At 36.9% G+C, this 18,492-nt stretch overlaps 1 protein-coding gene across 5 annotated transcripts in view; it reads left to right on the top strand.

The window, feature by feature from the left end:
- BMPR1B (bone morphogenetic protein receptor type 1B) overlaps window positions 1-18,492 on the top strand; it is a 394,444-nt gene that overhangs the window by 133,235 nt on the left and 242,717 nt on the right. Inside the window, exon 1 of one of the 5 annotated variants that reach the window (XM_039241284.1) lies at window positions 744-765. The exons of the other annotated variants lie outside the window; for them this stretch is intronic. The gene's annotated coding sequence lies outside the window, so the exon portion shown is untranslated. Of the gene's footprint in view, window positions 1-743; window positions 766-18,492 lie in introns of those variants that run through there. 5 annotated transcript variants of the gene reach the window in all.

Raw genomic sequence — 18,492 nt, 5'->3', positions numbered from 1 at the left:
AGATCATAATCTTAGCTGAAATCAAGAGTCTGATGCTCAGCTGACTGAGCCACCCAGGGCCCTATGTTTTTATCTTAATTTGACTGTGATTACATTTTTAAAAATAATATATATCTAGAATTTATAAGAAGTACCTTATACATGATAGGCATTTTCTTTCTTTTTTATTTTTTTTTTAAATGTTTGTTTTTGAGAGAGAGAGTAGAAGACAGAGCATGAGCATTGGAGGGGCAAAGAGAGAGGGAGACACAGATCCGAAGCAGGCTCCAGCTCTGAGCTGTCAGCACAGAGCCCAAAAGGGGGCTTGAACTCACCAACTGTGAGATCATGACCTGAGCCAAAGTTGGATGCTTAACCGACTGAGTCCCTCAGGCACCCCATGTTCTGACCCAAACATGTCTTAAGTCTTATCACAGCTCAGCATTATCTCTGTTTTCCAGATGAGGAAATTGAGACTGCAGTTACTAAAATGAAAACAAGTTATGACTGAAATTCAGATTGCAGCTCATCTGAATTCCATCCATACATATTCTGCTCTGCCGTGTGAACGAATATTCTGGTTCTTTCAGTGCAAAAAAGCGGTTATTGAAAAACAAAAGGTTTTACTCTTTGTTTTTATGGGAACAGAGGATGGTCCTGAGCCTCTTCCAGATTTTGCAGCGATGCTGCTGTCCAGCAGAGAGCCCTCCCATACAGCATAACCATGGTGGCCCACAGCCTTCATGTTCCAGAAGGGGAAACCTGAGTAGGAGCCGCTGTCTTCCTGTAAGCAACAGATGGTTACTGTTTAAATGAGGGTAAATTCTGGATCTCATCTGTGAAGTGACTTTAGGTTTTTGTGGGGTGGGTGGGTTTGGAGGGTTAGTCAAGGGAACAAGCTAGTAACAAGATTTAGGAGGAGGAGGAGGAAGAAGTAAACAAACCCAGTTTGTAGCGCTTTTCACTCTTACACACTCTTTAATCACAATCCCATGGCAGGTTGTATTTTTCTGCCCCCTCCTCTGCCCCAAACAGAGGGGGAGGAATGGAGGGAGGGCATGGCAGGCTGTTGAAATTTGTAGTGTGTTGGCATCCAGCAAGTGAGTTTTGCTGTGGGGTAAGCCCTGTGGCTTGTTTTCTGCCTTCGTGAATAGAGCCTTTCCATCTTTGCCAAGCCTGCAGTTAATGCGGTCAAGGGATTTATTATGAAATGTACTAAATCTTGGCATGGAGCTAATTGCATATAACAAGAAGCGTGCTAGAGGCTTGGACCTGAGAAGTGACACATGCAAAAAGCATTCTCTTTCTGATGCTGCTGAAAGAGGTTTTGTGTAGGGGAATGTCTGCATGTCTGCGCTTATTGCTAATGAGGTAACCCCTCACCCAAAGTGTATTTCTGAGTTACTTGTTAAAATAAATGCAGAGTTCCCTCCCTCCCTCCCTCCCTCCTTCCCTCCCTCCCTCTCTCCCTCTCTTTCTCTCTGTCTCTGAACAATTAACAGTTGAAGAATGAATATTTGTTAACCCCAACCCCACTTCTGAAACTCTTAATATATCTTAAAAAGCACATATGGCAATTTAAAGAACCTAATTATGACCTAGAATCATTCTTATGTAAAGGTACAAAAGGCAGCCAGAGAAGTTGGATTAGCTCAGTCGGCCACACCAAGATACCATAGAGCTGGTGGCTTACACAACAGAAATGTATTTTCTCACAGTTCTGGAGACTCCGAATCTGAGATGAGATTGCCAGAATGGTTAGTCTCATGAGGACATCCTTTCTGGCTTGCAAATGACTGTTTCTTAACTGGGTCCTAACTTTGGCGGTTGAGGTGAGCAGCAGGCTGGTCTGATTGAAGGAGACGAGGTGGGAGAACTTTCTGGTGCCTTTTTCTATAAGAGAATTAATCCCATCATAAGGGCCCCCTAGCTATGACCTTGTCTAAACATAATTACCTCACACATGCTCCATCTCTAAATACTATCACATTGAGAGTTAGGGTTTTGACATATGAATTTGGGGGGGACACAATTCAGGCCATAGCAGAAGTATTTAAAGGAATAGACAAATATTGCATCTTTTTAAGCTCAGTGCATGTCTTTAAAACATTATTTATTTTTAAATTTGGTTTAAAAGTAATACTTGAATAATTTAGAAGTTAAAATTAAATATCTTTCATCCTTTCCTGTTTTCATGAAATTTTGTTGTATGAATTTTCGCAAAATGTTTTTGAGATAATTATACTCCTCACAACACCCTAATATGTGCATTGTGTGTAGTGGGTCCTTAATACTTGGTTGGTACATTAAAAAGTTAAACACTTTTAGCATTTTCCCAAAGTACATATACCTACATCTTAATTTACTGAAATATATGGAGATAAATCAATTAAGCCCTGTTCAGTGAAACTGTCCGATCCTCTGATGAATATCTGAGACACATTTTTCTGCAGATAATTCTCTTCCCTTTTGATAACAAGTTAACAAGGTACATTTAGAAACTAAATGTAAAGTTCTATTCATATCTTCCTAGGTTATAGTAAGTTTTGTCAAGGTAAGACCCTGATACTCTAAAAAGAAAGAGAATGATTGTCTTATGGCTTCCATCACATGGCTGCTGATATTTTAGGTTTTAGTAGGTTTTGAAAGGCAGTAATCCTGAGTTTAAAAACAAAACAGTAGTGGCCACAAATTTCAATCCTGGCGCAGCAGAAAGGAAATTTTGGAATGAAAGTGTTTGCAGCATGTAGTGGGGGAGAAAAGGTAACATTCAAAAATAGAACAGCAAAGAGATTATTCATATGATCCTTATAACACTGCAAATTCATTAATGTCCAGGGCTTACCAGATCAGTTTGAATTTTTATCCAGTGCCAGAACTTGGCATTGATCGGGGTGATAAAAACCCGATGATTTACAGAAAAGGAATGGTTTGTCTGCTTGTTCATTCATTCACTCAGCACTGATTTACTGAGGTTCTCCTGTGTTAGCGGCACCAAGCCAGGCACAGTGACAGAGGATAGACAGACCACTGATAGCTTGTACCCTCCAGTACTTAATTTTGTATTTACTTAACTAATATGAAATTGAGTCTCTCCTACACATACAGCACTGTCCTGCCACTTGGGACTGAAAAAACACACATCATTAAGAATGGTCCTTTTCAAAAAAGCTTGGGTCTCATCTAGGGAAATGCACATAAACACATAATTGCTCTTAGTTATTAAGTTTAATAACTTGAGGTTTGGAGCCAGGTCTAAATAGAGGTGAACATTCAAGAGGAACATATGGCTTTCTAAACCATTCACCAAGGCTGATGTGTGTTATCCCAGTAGTTTAAGTACTTGCTGCCCGTAGGGTGGTCTGAGAAACGGCAGCGATGTCATTACCTGAGAGAGATTACTGGAAAGGCAGAATCTCGGGCCCCACTCCAGACCCATTGAATCTGAGCTTACATTTCAGTAAGCTCTGCACATGATTCACGTACCTTTTGAAGTTTGGGAATCTTCAATACAAGGTTTGACTTGTACTCCTAATTATGTGAGATGAAATTTTATCTAGTCTTGAAACTGAGCTCTTTTATTTGCCTGTGCATTCTTTGAACAAGCATTTGTTGAACACAGGGACTTATTGAATATGTACCAGGTACTGCACTGGCTGCTGAGGACAAAAAAATGTAATTTTTAATCACAGTTAATAGTTACATAAATTATATGACCTATTAAAGAAGTAATTATATCAGTATAGAGAGTAAGGAAACTTTAAATAAGACATGATGTCTGAATTGGATCTTATTTTTTTTTAATTTTTAATGTTTTTTTATTTATTTCTGAGAGAGAGAGAGAGAGATACTGCATGAACGGGGGAGAGTCAGAGAGAGAGGGAGACACAGAATCTGAAGTAGGCTCCGGGCTCTGAGCTAGCTGTCAGCACAGAACCCAACGTGGGGCTCGAACCCACAAACCATGAGATCATGACCTGAGCTGAAGTCGGACGCTTAACTGACTAAGCCACCCAGGCACCCCTGGATCTTAAATGATATGTGAGGATTTGTCCCAGAGAAGATTTCTTTCTCAGATTTAATTTATCTCCCAACCTTGAGTAGGTGAGTTACTAGAGATGGGTTATTGAAAGTCTTTTAATGTTTATTTATTCTGAGAGAGAGAGAGCAGGGGAGGGTCAGAGAGTGGGAGAGACAGAATTTCAAACAGGCTCCCTGCTGTCATCAGAGCCTGATGAAGGGCTCAAACCTGTGAACTGTGAGATCATGACTTGAGCTGAGATCGAGTAGGACACCTAACTGACTGAGCCACCCAGGTGCCCCAGTTGTTGGAAGTCTTTTAAAAATAATTAGGTAAACTTCTAAATCAGGATTTGTATATTTTAGTGTATTTTGTCAATGGCGTGACTGTACTCTTTCTTAAGGAGATACAGTATAATGAGTTTTGGAGTTCATTGTTGAGTAATTTTACACTCTGAGCCTGTTTTTTATCTGCCATGTGGGAATATTAGCTCAGCAAGACTTTGATGAGGTTTTGGGTACAAAAAAAGTTAGCATTTAAGGAGTCTGATAGATTGTGCAGGTATTAATGATGATAAGAACGGTTTATTTTTTCTTGATATAATGTTGCTAATGTATGTTACCAAAAGGAGAGAATATGGCAATGTGATATGCTTAAAATAAAAATATTCTTCTATAAGTAATAATCCTCCTTTATCATCTAAGATGTGAAAAGATTAAGAAATGAGAAATAATGAGTCACAATGCCCAAAAATGGAAAAAAAATTTCACCTTAAAAAGGAACCTTGCAAACCTAACATTCTTCTTTGGCCTTAGACACTGCACTTTGGTGTTTATAATCAATTCCAGCAGAGGATCCCTCTTTCTGTGGTACTGGGCCATGACAGTCAGTGAAGCTTTACCCCAATGCTTTTTAACTATTTGAATAGTAAATTTGTGTGAAGTAGACTTTTCATCACGTTGTGAGTAGGCGTCCAAAGAGGAAATATATGCGTATGTTCTTAGAGAAAATATGACTTCTCTTCTTTTTTTTTTATTTCACAAATTTGGGAAGCACATTGAGGTACTAAGCTAATAAAGAGCAGCTGAGACTTTCTCACTTCAACAGAAGTGGAAATTGACTTTCTCTAATGGGTGAGAAAGAGATGTTCTTTCTTCAGTGCTCAGGAACTTGGTTCACTTGCTGTTCTGTGGCTGGAGTCTCACATGACTTCAGGCAGAAATTGTTGGTGCCCTTCCATTCCTATAAAATGGCCATCTGAGAACCACCAGTAGAAGGTGAAATGTAAATGGAAGGTATTAATCTGAAGAAAGGCGAGAATGGGGGAGAGAGCCTACTGCCGTGTGGCATAGTCAGGAATGGATAACAACATAAAATGGGCTGAGGTGTAAAATCTGAGCCCCTCAGTGAAATGTGCTACTCAAGGTAAACAGTCCATTTTTGTTGTCTTTGGCAGTTCTTGAGAACCTTGTCATGTTAATGTAGTTATTGAAATTGAATTTGGAAATTGTAATGTTACTCTCATATTTCACTTTAAAACTGTGCTGCTAACTCCCACCTTGAAAGGGCTCACATATATCTCATAAGCAGGGCACTGCCAATGTTTTAGTAACCCCACAAGAAGGATAGTGAAATGAAATACTGTAAAAGCACAACTGATCTGCATTTTCTTTTCCCAGCTTGCTTGCGATGAGATGCATAATGTAAAAATAACCCACCACCAGGTTCTCTTACAGATGTGCAAAAGGTGCTCATTGTGAGTCAGGGATCACCCTGGGTATCTGTGATCTTGGCAGCATTTCAGGGAATACATTTTCATATGCATCAGTTGTTCTTGAGAAATTTCTCCAATGTGTTGAGCACAGACCAGCTCTTCTTAAACAATAAGCATTTATACCTCTTTTTCAATTTTTGCTCACCAAACATAGCCATTATGGCCTTTATAGAAGTGAAAGGAGTTGAGAGAGACACACACAGACAGAGATAGAGAAATTCTATCATTTACATAGAAATTTCCGTATAGTCTCAGAGCAATGTCATGATACTTGATTTTGGTTCACATTTGTTCCTTCTTTTTATTTTAAAGGATTAACTCTTTTAAGGATTTCCTTTTGAGAATAGTTTATATTGCTTGTTGCCCCCAGTAGGATAGCCTAAAAGATATTTATAAAATAAGACATGTATTTTCCTTGACATATTTTTTTATCATTTTTTAAGAGGGAGGAGTTGTTGTTTGACTTTGGTTATTTGGGAATTATTTGAAGAAAGTAAACTTGTAATATTTCTTCAAACTTGGTAATCTTAGGCACTGAATACTGAGAGAGAATGCCAGGTTTTGTGCTTTTTTGTACTGAACATTTTATCATTCTTCTTAAGATGGCTGTATAAAAAAGTTTTAAAAATATGTTAAATCCATAGTGAAACTACTGATTTCTTCTTTGTTCTCTAAGGATTAGGCAGAACAACTGTTTTGTAAGCGCTGTGATACAAAAGAATAATAGTTGAAAATAGTTGATATTAATGTTCTAATTCCTCTAACGTAACTTCTTATTGGAGAGATTTGGTAGTATGTCCAACTGTTAGTGTAAATAAGCATCCTATAATTCTTTTTTTTCTCTCAGTTTTACAGTTGTATAGTTGGCTCAAAGTTGAAAATGTGTTTGTTCTTGAAAGAAAAATATCCCTCGTAGCTCAGATTAATGGTACTTCAAGACATGTTTATTCAAAGATGGCAGCAGAGACCTGACCAGGCTATATGTTCTACATTAGAGACTGTTGTGTCACACACAACAGATGTGGCTGGTGGACTGTTTATGTAGTGCCGTCAGTTTTTCTTTGATTTGTAATCTATGAGAAAATTGAAGTATTTTGTCTCTATTTTTTTTTCTAAAACAAAAATAGAGGGATTTTAGACAAATACTGTTAATTCTAAAAATCAATTCATGAATAAGCCCCAGGCTGCTGTATGTCAGCTTTGATGTTAACTTTTATGTTCAGGTTCTTTCCAGAGGTGGTCCATTAGGTGGCTGGATCAAGGAAAATTATCTTGATTTTGGTATCTTAGAAGCAGTTTGCAGAGATATACATATATGTAATCCATTGGTTAAATTTGAACATAGGGTGCTTCAGAGTAATCATTAAAAAATATCCTGGTATTTATGAGGTATATGCCTTTTGTCTCAAAGAGTATCAAAAATATGCTCCATATAGCACTTAATTTTTAAATACAGCAATCAAAGTTTTCCCTAAACTTTTATGGTTCTTTTGTGCTCAGTTACTAGAAATTATCATATGAACATTCTAAAATAGGCAAAAGCGATCACATTGTATGGTTCATTTACTCCTAAAAGGTGATACAAACATATCGATCGTAAAAGAAAAGGAAATTAACCCATATGTGGTTATCTGTAGGATTTCTTAAGAAAGCTTCTGGTTGGTATTTGAGTTGAGTTCTGTTGGTGACCTAGCTGTATTTTTCAGTAGGTGTTTTGTGACCACTCTCACTAGTTTGTAACTAGCAATCTTTTAAGAAGGATAGCATTAAAGACTTTGAACTTGTAGACATTTTCTTTTAGTGTCTGTTCATTTTTGACACAGAAAGAGAGAGAGGCAGAGAGACACAGAGAGGGGGGGCAGAGGATCTGAAGCAGGCTCTATGCTGACAGTAGTGAGCCTGATGTGGGGCTCGAACTCACAAACGGTGAGATCATGATCTGAGTCAAAGGTGGATGCTAACTGACTGAGCCACCCAGGCACCCTTCAGCTTGTAGAGATTTTTTATTTAGTCCTTGTTAAAAGCTCTTCGGGGATTTATAAAAAAATATATCTTCACTAATACTGAAAGGATAAAAATGAATGTTATGTTTGTCTTTAGAGGTTTGAAAAAATGTATGTCCTCATTATATTGAAGTTGATAACAAGTTTTCAAATTAGTGAGATGTGTATATGTGTGTGTGTATGTGTGTATGCATGTATATATAGCCCATGAGTACAATATTTTTGACAGTTAAATCTAGACTTGATAATAAGAACATCTGTTCAAGTACAGAAAGAGAAAAGTTTGGGAATGGAGTTTTTTAAATTGACATTGGATTGTTGGTTTTCTGTGATTGACCTTTTGATGTTCTGAGTTTGCTCTTTCTAAATTTAAAAGTTTAGAATTAGCTCTAATTTGAACATGATCTTTCTTTTTCTACCAAGTTTATCACTTCTTTGATTATATTCTATTGTTAGGAATATATCAGGCTCAAAACTGCTAAAAAAAAAAAAAAGCTCACTAGAGCGTATTTACAAATATAAGATGCCTATGATTTGTTTCTACAATCTAAATGAGAGTATTAAGTGTTTTGGAAAAAAACATAACTTTGTAACTACAGTATAGTTTTTGGCATACTTTAGGTTATGTTGTTTTCAGAATTTTGCAGGAGTCATTATTCCATTTGTCCCAATAAGTGAAATTATAGCTGTAAACAAATATTTGGCAAAAGTGTTGGCTTTTCGACTATTAGAATATATTATGCAATGATTAAACACCAAAACTAAGATACTGTTGTATGGAGATGCTTAGACCAATAAATTAATATAAATTATATACTGAATCAAATATAAGTGAAATAAAGCGATGATACTGATTTGGAAGATTGGGTATCTCTTGCATATTTTTGGTTATGTGTAGTAGGCAATATTTATAAAAGTCTGATTTATTTATATTTTGGCTTACTCATGAATCTGAAAAGGTTATAGGGAAACCGGAGATATTTTACCTGATAGGATCTCCATACTTAAATATCAGCCAGTCAGAAGGTTTTGAGGCCTCAATCTTGTTTTCTAAAGCTACTTGAAAAGACCTATCCAGACCCCATGGCTAAGCCTGACTATGCTGTTGTACCATCATCATAGAGGCGGGAGATTCAGCTCCCAGTCTACAATGGCATGATGTAGCTTTGTTCCCAGCTCTTCCTGCTTATGTAGGATGACCTTCAGTGGATTCAAAGCCTTGTACTTCCAAGTGTAAATAAGTGGTAGTAATATCTTTTCCAGCACGACTCATAAAGATTCAAAGTCATTGTAGATCATTGTGATATATGCATTTGGGAGTTTTGGCTGATAAGGTATTATTCTTATGTCTTCTAAACATCCAGAAAACCGAAACATTTGTACCTGCCAATGACCGCTTTCTCAGCAACCCTCACCTTCAAAGCATCTTCTGTGTTTTAGTAAAACTGTTTAGCGAGATTGAATGAAGGAAAAAGTCAGCGATAATCTTTTATAGTTTTTATGGTCTTTTTTTCTATGCATTTTAAATAAGAAGAGCAATAACATATATAGTATTTTGCATGTTGATGTATTGTTATAAGTTTTTTCCAAATTCTTTTTTTCAATGTTTGTTTATTTTTGAGAGAGCACAAGCAGAGGCATGGGCAGACAGAGGATCTGAAACAGGCTCTGTGCTGACAGCAGTGAGCCCAGTGTGGGGCTTGAGCTCATGAACTGCAAGGTCATGACCCCAGCCTAAGTTGGGGGCGTTCAACCAACTGAGCTGCCCAGGCGCGCCCCACCCCCATTCTTTGTGATTGTTCTTTTGGGTGGATGTGTAAGATATCCAGCCAAAGTGATGTGGTTTACTTAACTCTTCTGTATTTGGATGTTTAGATTGTTTCTAGTTGTTTACATCATAGATGAGTGCTTGTAAGGAGCATCTTAATCTATGAAATTTTATCTGGTTTTGGCACATATTTTTAATCCTCATTCTTAGCAGTGGGCTTCCTGAATCTAGGGGTAAGAGTACTTTAAACACTCTTCAAAATTATTGAGAAATTATTTTTTGGGAGACTTTAAATATAGTTTAAAGTTACCTTCTGGGCTAGGCTTTCTCTTGGCTTTTCACACTTGAAACACTCTTCCTTTCTCTAGGCCTCACTCTTTTAAAACCCTTTCGCAGATTCCCCCCAGCACACTTGAAGACGATCTCTCATTTTCCCCAAGTGGTGGGGGACTCCCTCATCTCCTCGCTCTACTAATTTAATTTGAAAATTCAATATATTACCTTGAGATGATAGCAAATACAGTTTATAGTTTCCTGAGGCTGCTGTGGTGAATTACCACATTTTGGTGACGTAAAACGACTGAAATTTATTTTCTCACAGTTCTGGAGAGCAAAAATCCAACATCAGTATCCTAGGTTGAAATCAAGGACTCAGCAGGGGTGCGTGTCCTCCAGATGTTCTGTGAGAGAATCCATTTTTTGCTCTGCTGGCTTCCAGGATCTGCTAGCATTCTGCCTCACTCTGATGTCTGTCTCCACAGTCACATCACCTCTTCCTTTTCTGTGTATGTGAAGTCTCCCTCTCCCTCTGTCTTGTAAGGACACTTGTGGTGTTATATAGTATCTACCTGGATAATCCAGGATAATCCGTTCTTACCATGTAGGGTCCTATTCACAGGCTCTGGGTAATAGGACTGATATCTCCAGGCGGGGGATACCATGTCAGCCCTCTGGTGATTTGTTCTTAAGATAGGTAAGGTTTTGGAATAATTGTTTGGGTTTTTCTTTAAATCTTCTGTATTATGTAGAGCAAAGCAACTGATACTGCTGGGAAATGATATGGTTGAGTATGAAGTGTGACTTTGAATATAATGATGTGAAGAGCTCCAGTAGTCTTATCTCTCAGTAGTATTATGTGACCTGCTAGCAGAGGTGGTATATTTATATTTATTGAGATAAAACAAAAGAAGAGTTGATATTTTGTGATGGGTATTTTGCAGACTTCTTATTCTAAACGTGAAATTTCCTACCTCAAATTTATGAAAAATTGAGAAAATTTATTATAGTCACTATCAACGTTAACGAAGGTGTTAAAACTTTTCCTTTTGACATGGGAATGTTTGTATTGGAATAACTGGGCATTTTTTCCTCCCTGTCAGTAGCTTTGATATCAACTTATGTTTCCCTGTTTATCTCTATCTGGTGCAGTTAAAGTTTCAGGTGTCTATTTCTGACCATCTATAGCAGGCACAGAGCTTGCTATTCAAATTGCTACTGTACCATTCCAGAAAATAGCAGATTGTCACATCTAGATTCCCAGCATGAGAGAGAAGCTCCGGAGAAGTGGGAGAAAAGGCAAGGGTTAGAAATAACTTGCCAGTTCTAATCTTTAGAGCCTTTGCATAAACAAGATTGGAATGAAAACAGTGTTTTTTTTTTTTTTTTTAAATTTGGAAACCTGTAACATATCCAATCATAACATTCCACGGTGAGTACATGTACACTTTTAGAAAGACACCACACTGTAATGCACTAGGTCCCCAAATCTGCTTCAGTACTGGCTTTGTGTATAACTTAAACTTCAGACGTCAATTGGCTAGATGGTGTATTTTTATATTGCATCCAGTAAAATGGAAAGAAAAGGTAAAATAGCCAGCAAAATATAGTCAGCATAGCAGTACTAAGTTTTAAGAACATTTTACGTATTAATCAGAATTTTTGTCCTATATTTTTAATAAAGAATCATAAAAGCACAATTTGAATTTTCATACATATGTACAAATATTTAGATATTTTCATTGCTTAGTATGAGCTAAATATAACGAGCATGTTGTTAAAAGCAAGAGTGGAGTTCTGAGATAAAGAGAAGTTAACAAAAAAATTTAAATATTCTAATATCCTCAACCTTGTTATTTTGCTCAAGAATGCAAATGTCTATATTCCTTGAGGCAATAGTTGACACAGCAAAGAAGCTATTTGTATTATTTGAATAGTAAAAGTATTAAGTAATAAGTTATTTGATTACTTCCTAGGGGATGGAAACAATTTTGTTACATTGTTATGGTAAGTCTTGTAACTCAGTTTAAAAAAGTAGAGAATGCTTTAAGGAAACTCAAAACATGCTCCTGGTCCACATCTCTGGACTTGAAAGAAAATTTATAAAGAAACAAACAAAAAACCAAAAAGAAAATCAACAAAAACCCAGAATAGGTAAAGAAGCCCTTAAATAATGTTTCAAGAGTGTCACACACCCCTGTGATCCTGTCCTGTGCATGTCCATGTGACAAATAGAATTAGATCTAACAACACCAACGGGCTGAGAGCCTGGAATTCCTTGGGCCCAAGGTCAGTTAGGTATACTTTCTATCAGTGTCTGTGTGGAGTGATTAGGTACATTATAGCTGGAAACTCAGAAGAGTATTCTCTTCTTTGTAAGTATGGGCATGGACAAGATCTAATGTTTTTTACATCAAGCATTGTGGCCCATTGACATGGTTATGACCTCAATCTAATGGGTCTCAACTAGCAATTAAAATAGAAAATATCAGGGGTGCCTGGTGGCTCAGTTGGCTAATTGCCTGACTCTCTTTCCACTCAGGTCATGAACTCTTGGTTCATGGGATCGAGCCCCACATCAGGCTCCATACTGACAGCAAGGAGCCCGCCTGGGATCCCCCCCTCACTCTCTGTCCCTCCCCTACTCACACATGCTCTCTTTCTCAAAATAAATAAACTTAAAAAATAGAAAATATCAGTGTTTCACATGTAAGGATGAGCACTGTTTTGTGGATTTTGTGTTTATATTCTGCAACTTAATGTATAAATCTTCTCATAAACTGTTCTTAGATCTCTCTCATTGGTAGGAATGGAGAGTGTAACATACCACCAGAGCTGTGTTCAGATATTGGGTGGGTGGAGACTGTATGGCAGCTTATCATTGCTCATAGATGAATGGGGTGGGAGAAGAAATACAGTGTATTTAATAAGACGACGAGCTTTTTCCTAATATTTTGACCAGTTTCACACTCCTGAAATTTATGGACTCAGTCAACTCAAACAAGTTGTGTATAATCTAGGAAGTAGAAACTAAAACAGCAGTGGAATACCACTTTATACCATCACTCTGACAAAAAAAAATAACATCTGATTTTATTAAAAAATTAAAAAAAATATTTTAAATTTATTTCTGAGATAGAGAGAGACAGCGTGAGCACGGGAGGGTCAGAGAGAGAGGGAGATACAGAATCTGAAACAGGCTCCAGGCTCTGAGCTAGCTGTCAGCACAGAGCCTGATGCAGGCTTGAACCCATGAACCGCGAGATCATGACCTGAGCCATACTGGCATGCTTAACCGACTGAACCATCCAGGTGCCCCTAACATCTGATATTTTTAACATGGGCCTGAGTTTGGCAAGAGAGAAATTATTTTCTATTACTTTGGAAAGCAATTTGACAAATCTTGGTCAAGTTGAAGATGTATGTATCCTTTGACCTAGCACTTGCTTGACTCAGTGTCTACCCCGGAGGAAGGAACATTCCTGCCTGTGCACAAGAACACATGTGCCAGAGTGTCCATTGCACCGATCAGATGGACAGATAGATTGATGGATATAGGCAGGCTTCATTCTAGATCTAGCTATATACATCTACATGAATATAATCTAGAAGTATGATCTCTGCTTTACTCTGTTTCATTTCAACAATGAAATGGTTAAAAGGATAACACGAAACTCTTTGATACTTTTTTCTTGCTCATTCTCAGTTTACTCTCTGCAAACTGTATGCATATGCATGCATGTGTGTGTACAAAGAAAACAACTTGACCATTCCCCTGTTGAGGAACAAAAAATGAAGTATATTTTTGCTGTATCCACTGTATAGCATTTAGTGAATGAATTAGATCTTTCTGTACCAATGAGATGCGGCCAAAAAACCAAAAATACAAAACAAAACAAAACAGGGAAGATAGAAACAAACTGCAAAGAATTTACATAATTTAATGCTATTGATGTAAAATTTTGACCCACAAAATACATTAATATCAGTTATATCTGGGCAGTCATACTTATTAAAATTAAAAACCTAAATAAAAATAATACTCTGAAGATTGATTTTCTTTAGAGAGAGAGACAATGAAAGAGAAAGAGAAGGGATGGTGGTGGTACTTTGTGGTACTTGACGATGGTGTTTGAACTGTTATCTGTAATGTTTTTTCTCTGACGAAAAAATAAAGATTCTGAAGCCAAAAGTGCAAAATATGGAAATTTGGTAAATGTGACTAGTAAACTTATGGGTGTTATTAACACATTGTTGGAATTCTGTATCTATTTGAATACATTCATGTGTAATTTAACATTTTGAGGAAAAGTGGTCTCATTTGGTGATCTTTGCTAGCCTTGGCTTCATTTCAGTGAAGGCATGGTTAGCACGAACCTGAAATGCTTTGACTTTTTGTTCTTGCTCATTCTCAACTGAGTCTCTGTAAACTGTTTAATTCAGTCTTTGCTTTCTCATTGTATGTTCACTAGAATGGAGGCTGCATGAGGGCTGGGATTTTGGTCTCTGGCCCTCAAGCATCTAGAGTAGTTAATGTCTGGAATAGAGTAGGGTTCAGTAGTGTTTGGTGTACGAGTGAAAAAAAGGATAAATAATGAAACTCCAGCTGTGAATGTTTTTCATAGCCTGTTAATTTATGCATGTAGCATGACTGGTGCATATTACGTGCCAAGAGGATTTACTATAAGAGACATTATGAGATGCTTCTATATTAATTTATTCTTTACTTGCCTCATAGAACTTGTCATTTTCTTTCTCAGGATCAGCTTGTCAGCTACCCATCTGTGAAAGATAAGAATCCATTTACTCCACCTTTATTTACCCCCTTATTATACCCCTTACCCCGTTTTATACCTTTATACCTTTTTTATGCCTTTCTGATTAATTCCTAGTTAAACTTATTGCCCATATAGACATAGTAGGATGTTTGTTTATACCTGTATCTCTACAGTGTCTTGTAATTTCCACTTTCTGTGTGTGTTTTTTTTTTGTACTTGCTGCTCTGTTATCATGTTTCATATAGTCCTAACCATATCAACTGCCTCAAAGTTTTTTTTGAAAAAATTAGGATAACATATTATTTCCATAGAAAATTAAATTTCTGTAAATGTGGGTTGCTCACTTTGTTTTAAATGTATTCATTAAAAACATACCTGGGGTCCCAATGTTTTTAACAGATTTCAGTTGTGAATCTTCTACATCAAATGCTTACTTAATGGGGCGCCTGGGTGGCTTAGTTGGTTAAGCGTCCGACTTTCGCTTAGGTCGTGATCTTGCGGTTCATGGGTTCGAGCCCTGCGTCAGGCTCTGTGCTGACTGCCAGCTCAGAGCCTGGAGCCTGTTTCAGAGTCTCTGACTCCCTCTCTTTCTGACCCTCCCCTGTTCATGCTGTCTCTCTCTCTCTCTCTCAATCTCTCTCTCTCTCTCCTAGAAATAAATAAAACATTAATAAAATGCTTACTTAGTGTTATGGGGTGCATTGTATTCTGCAGAATTCATATTTTCAGGTACTCACTAGTACTACCTCAGGATGTGACTATATTTGTAGATAAAGTCTTTAAAGGGGTGTGTAAGTTAAAATAAGGTCATAAAAGTGATCCTTAATCTAGCATGACTGTTTTTCTAAGAAGAGAGTAAGACACGGTACAGAAGGAAGACCATGTGAAGACATAGGGATATGGTGGTCGTCTGAAAGTCAAGGAGGGAGGTCTCAGAAGAAATTAACCCTGCTGACACCTTGGTCTTGGACTTTTGGTGTCCAGACTGTGAGAAAATAAATTTCTGTTGTTGAAGCCACTCAGAATGTAGTATTTGTTATGGTAGAAAACTTGAAAACTAATACACCTGGTATTATCTTTTATTTTGTAAACCTGAATTTTAATACATAATAACCTATCACTTATATCTCATGGGAATATAGACTCCTTATATTGAAGCAATTAAAGGATGCCATGTGTATATTCTGTACAATAATATTTTGTTTACATAGTTCTTTATGCTTTAAATACAATGCCATACCTCATCTCTTTTGATAGTAATCTGCCATTAGTGACTTGCTTTAAAATACATCCCAGTACATGACATTTCAGTATCTACATGGCCACAGGCCTTATAGATACACTGTTCTAATTAGTGTCTATGATAGTGACTTTGAATGACTAGTACCTTTCAGGCACTTTGGCTCCTCAGATTTAATGTTAATTTATTCTCATATTCTAGGAGGTGGTAAACAATGTATCTTAATATGGTAGCAAACAGGAATTTAGAATATCAGATTGGCTCAAATTTCTCATTCCTTGCTTCAGTTAACTGGTAAATACTATTTACCATTGGCCTTGTAGTAAGTAGTTGTGCTGGTTTTAGTTTAACCACCCCAAGTGATTTGCGAATTGCTAGTAAGAGAAATCAAAGATTATAGCATTTTTATCAGTGGTGAGCATTCTTTTGCTTCTAACATGAATGATGTGGTAATAATGTAGACATTATTTTCTCTCATAGTAAGCATGGAGGTAAGTTCTATGATGTTTCAAGATAGATTGTGAAACTTCAGTATGAAAAAGATTGGTTTTGAAACTAGTCACTTTTTAGCATTGGTTTGCTTTTTTTTACAACATGGTAAATATCAAGAGAGCCAGATTACTGCATTCCTGTTATTTTTCTTCATCATCCTTTAAAATTCTCTGTGTATACCTGAAATGTACAAGAAAATAAAAGCACTATCTTATGTAAAATAGTCTACCCTCAGTTTTGGGTACTCTGTTTTTAATAACTCTGTGCTTTAAAAGTTTTGGAATCTTTAATCCCGATTTTCAGTATACACTGTAAGAATTTTTTTTAATGTTTTATTTATTTCTGAGAGAGGGAGGGAGAGAGAGAGAGAGTGAGAGACAGCATGAGCAGAGAGGGTCAGAGAGAAAGGGAGACACAGAATCTGAAACAGGCTCCAGGCTCTGAGCCAGCTGTCAGCACAGAGCCTGACACAGGGCTCGAACCCACGAACTGTGAGATTATGACCTGAACTGAAGTCAGACGCTTAACTGACTGAGCCACCCAGGTGCCCCTGTAAGAATTATTTTGGATAAATTATTTTAAAATAGACTTCTTTACTTAACTGGTGTACTATTTGTGAATTCCTTTACTAACATTGTCCAAAGATGGGGACTTTTTTTCCTTTAGTTTAAGAGGTCATGATTGTTAGAATGTCATGAGTTTCTTACCTAACCTAATAACATGAGTTAATATAAATGACTTTTCTCACTTTATTCATTAGATAGCAAATTAGGTTTTTCATTGGACTGCTGTGAACAGACATAGCAAGTTTCCCATTTTTAATCCTCTTTAGAACATATAAACTTTATTATACCATTTAGTATTGTTTCTGTAGAGAGGGTATGGGATTACTAATATAGAGCAGTTAAGAGTTTAAGAACTATAGTTCTTAAAATAAACTTATAGTTTAAAAAACAATGCTCAATAACTAAAAATATAGTTTCTATATTTAATTAGTGAAAATTGAACATCTTTTCTTTTGACTTGGATTTTATGAAAATCAGGCCTCTTCTAATTAATCACATCTTACATTTACATAGCCATCCTTCAGTTTTCCCCCGTTAATTACCTCCTATGTATATGTACCCAAAAGGTAGCTAATGTGATCCTGTTGCACGTTCTGCATTCCTTTGCATTCCTGGCAGCTGTGAAGCCCAGGGCTACCTGCACGGCCTGCCTACCTATCTCTGGCTGCTACAGCTCATTACCCAAGGGCAGTTTTTATCATAGCCAGGTATAGGTGCATGGGCAGGGCAAGAACGTGTCTCTGATTTTTTTGGTGTTTACTTTCCTGTCATGATGGAAAGTTTGGAATTTTTGTATTTACTAAGAATGATGATATATTTTACAATGTAAGTGGTAGAGTTTATTTATTTTATTTTTTAAACTTTTTATCCCTGCTTTGTCTCTAATAACAAAAGTATTAAGCTACAAAGGAATACTTAATAGATAGTAAAACTAACAAAGTGATTTTGGTGATTTCAGAGAAGTATTTCAGAGTTAAGATTTGTTTTTGACAAGGGGACTTAGTTTCTGCACAGCCAAGATTTTTCTCTTCTGAATAGTGTTTGGATGTAATTCACTTTATCTTCAGTGACCCTGCTTTTTCCTGGCCGCTAAACCTGAGTAACTCTTCAGCTTGAGATTTTCTTTTTGTAGATACACTGATAAATCAGTCAGTTCTGATTCAAGTCAGTCAGTTGATTAGGGAACCCACACAGGTAAATGCCTTGAAAATGCCTCCGCAGACCAAATTAAAACGGAAACTTTTGTGTTTTTTTAGTTTTGCCTGTTATTTGTTATTTTTGTTATGTCAGAAAGCCCAGTTCAAATACCAGTGCATTTCACACCAGACATTTGTGTTTTATATGGGCAAAAATCACATAAAATACTCACGCTTGAGGGGCAATGGCCAAAAGCAAAAACATCTCATGAGTCACTATTAGTCTTCCTGACTGTTCATCCAAGAAAGACAGATCCTTTCATTTTACATCTCTCTGGCCTGGATCTATCAATGTTGAATTAGACACTTGAGGACAATTGTATATCTTTTATTTGCAATTTTTAGAGGATAGCTCACTTTTTGGCCTCTTAATACAAACAAGATCCTTTGTGTTGTAAT

The sequence above is a fragment of the Hyaena hyaena genome, unplaced genomic scaffold, assembly GCF_003009895.1.
Source record: "Hyaena hyaena isolate Hyena2069 unplaced genomic scaffold, ASM300989v1 scaffold_191, whole genome shotgun sequence".
In the NCBI taxonomy this organism is placed as follows: Eukaryota; Metazoa; Chordata; class Mammalia; order Carnivora; family Hyaenidae; genus Hyaena; species Hyaena hyaena.
The sequence above is the reverse complement of the archived record's forward strand: the minus strand, read 5'-3'. Positions and strand labels throughout refer to the sequence as shown.